General features: G+C 38.5%; 1 non-coding gene across 1 annotated transcript; it reads left to right on the forward strand.

Annotated features, from left to right (window-relative positions):
- Positions 1-288: 288 nt before the first annotated feature.
- On the forward strand, positions 289-395 carry LOC133252273 (U6 spliceosomal RNA). The gene has a single exon (XR_009737886.1). It is a non-coding gene; the product is annotated as a U6 spliceosomal RNA (small nuclear RNA).
- The last annotated feature ends 2588 nt before the right edge of the window (positions 396-2983 follow it).

Genomic DNA, 2983 nt, shown 5'->3' on the forward strand with positions numbered 1-2983 from the left:
TGCTATAAAACACTTGCATGTGTATAACATAAAACAATATGAAGTGAAAAAAATAAGGTGCAGAGAGGAGTGTATATAGTGTGCTACCATTTGAATAGAAGGCAAAATGAGGAGATATGTGTGTGTATGTACGTATACATTTGATTATTTTTGCAATTAAAGGATAAACAAGAAACTAATAAAATTGGCTATGTACAGGGTTGAAGAAAACTTCTCTGAGTTATATTTTAATATAGTTTTGACTTTTGAACCATGCTGCTGTTTTACATATGCAAAATAATACAATTAGTGCTCACTTCAGTGGCACATATACTAAAATTGAAATAATGAAGAGATGATTAGCATGGCCCCTGCACAAGGATGACATACAAACTTGTAAAGCATTTTGTAGTTTTGTTACAGATATTAATTAAGTTTACTGTGGTAATCATATCACAGTATATACATATACCAAATCATTATGCTGTACACCTTAAACTTTCAAATGTTATATATCAGTTATATGTTAATAAAACTGGAAAAAATTAAGCCCACTATCACAAAAAAATAAATCAATATATTAGGAGAACCCTAACATTGAGTATTGGAGAAGGCGATGGCACCCTGCTCCAGTACTCTTGCCTGGAAGATCCCATGGATGGAGGAGCCTGGTAGGCTGCAGTCCATGGGGTCGCAAAGAGTCAGACACGACTGAGTGACTTCACTTTCACGCATTGGAGAAGAAAATGGCAACCCACTTCAGTATTCTTGCCTGGAGAATCCCAGGGACGGGGAGCCTGTTGGGCTGCCGTCTATGGGGTCACACAGAGTCGGTCACGACTGAAGCGACTTAGCAGCAGCAGCAGCATTGAGTACAAAGAGAAACGAATCTATTTCAAGGTTTAAAGGTTTTTAACAGACCTTGTTACCTTTAGTGGGCTGTATTCTAGGGATTAAAATAAGTGCCGCAAACAATCTGGAACTTATGAGTAGGTCTATGGTTGATAAAGGTACTGAGAACAGGCATTCTGACTCTTGGGTGTACTGTAGGGAGGAGCAAGTGAGTATTAATAAATATATTGATGTTGGATTGAAAACTAGGTTCTCACTGTAAGAGAAAGGAGATAAAAATATGAACTGGAGGAAAAGAAGAAAAATCTTCTGCTGCTGGATTGGAGTTGGAAAGTGAAAGTCGCTCAGTTGTGTCTGACTCTTTGTGGCCCCATGGACTCTGTCCATAGAATTCTCCAGGCCAGAATACTGGAGTGGGTAGCCTTTCTCTTTTCCAGATGATCAACCCAGGGATTGAACCCAGATCTCCCGTATTGCAGGTGGATTCTTTACCAGCTGAGCCACAAGGGAAGCCCAAGAATACTGGAGTGGGTAGCCTATCCCTTCTCCAGCAGATCTAACTGACCCAGGAATCAAACCTGGGTTTCCTGCATTGTAGGTGGATTCTTTACCAACTGAGCTATCAGGGAAGCCCAGTTGGAGTTGGGGATCAAGATAAATTCATGATTTAAAATCAAACATACTTCTTGGCTATGTCTACTGACAGGACCTAGACACCATGACACTTCAATAGCAATGAGCACTCTATAAGCACCCAATTCTTGCTTTCTATGAACTACTTTTCATTAAAAGGAGTAAGGCCTTCTTGTAGAAAGGCTGATTCCAGGTCTGGAAAGTACCAAATGAACTCGGGGCTTCCTCTGCTAGAGAGCAAAGAAGTGCTCAGACATTGATGGGGTCATGTCTGAAGGACAGAGACCAGCTAGAAGGGGCTCCCTGCTTGAAGGGGGGCAACTTGAAAATTGAAAATTAGTGGTAATGAAAAATCCAAGTTCATAATAATACTCAAGAAAATTGAGTGTGAGGGGAGAGAAAGCTCTTAAATAGAATGCCAGTTAATGTAGAGGAAATAATACAATATTTTAAAAAGTGATTTTTGTAATCACTGATATAATAGTTGATTCAGGCAAGGTTTATGAATGGCTGCTAAAACATCAGGTGAAAGCTGTTGGGAAACAAGATACCCTCAAAGTGTTATCCCACAGATTACTTATTAATTATATAAAGTTTGAAAAGATGCCTTTACAGTGGAGCATTCTGGCAGACAGCACCTTAATCAACTGTTTAAACAGCAAGACCAGTAATAGGGCACAGTGGGTTCCTGTGCCTCCTGTGATGTGCTGAGAGGGACCCAACATCACCTCTGTAGAGTTTTTGCTAAAAATCTTTACGTAAATCTAATTCTGAAGAAGCAACTGGATAATCCAAATTATGGAACATTCTATAAAAGAACTGAACTGAAAGTCAGTGACAGGAAAGACCAAAAAAAAAAAAAAAAAAGCTTTTGTAGAATAAAGGGGACTAGAAAAAAGCAAAAACAAAAAATTTAGTAAGATTTTTATATCATAGAATAACATAATATGTATTGAATCTACTATAATGACAACTTAGTTATATAGGACAATGTCCTTGTTTCTTAGCAGATAATTGCTGAAATACTTCGGGATGAAGTTTCATAAGCTCTCTAACTTCCTTTCAAATGGTTCAGTGAAAATAAACACCCCCAAATATATGGAAATATTATACAATGAACACATGCAGCATTTAGCTGCATATATTAACAACTGGTGAATCTTAGGTGAGGGATATTTTGGTGTTCACTGTATTATTTCTTCAACTTTTCTGCAGGTTAAAGAAATTTCATAGAAGTTTGGAGCAGGGGAATAAACACATGGATTGGAGGTAGGTGTGTGACTCCAAGACAGTGAATCTACAGGATAGCCAGCTAGTGACCTGGGACCTGAGTGACCTGGTCTGAAAAGATGAGCTATATTGTATCAGTCAGGATCCTTTGGCTTCATGTAACAGGACACCAGAGTCAAAGTAGCTTAAACTGTAAGGATACCTAATTATCTCATGTAACAAGAAGTTTAAAGGTACATGGCTCCAGGGTTGTTAATTTGTCAGCTCAAGGATGTCAAAGGCCTCTTCT

The sequence above is a fragment of the Bos javanicus genome, chromosome 7 (genome assembly GCF_032452875.1).
Source record: "Bos javanicus breed banteng chromosome 7, ARS-OSU_banteng_1.0, whole genome shotgun sequence".
Lineage (NCBI taxonomy): Eukaryota > Metazoa > Chordata > Mammalia > Artiodactyla > Bovidae > Bos > Bos javanicus.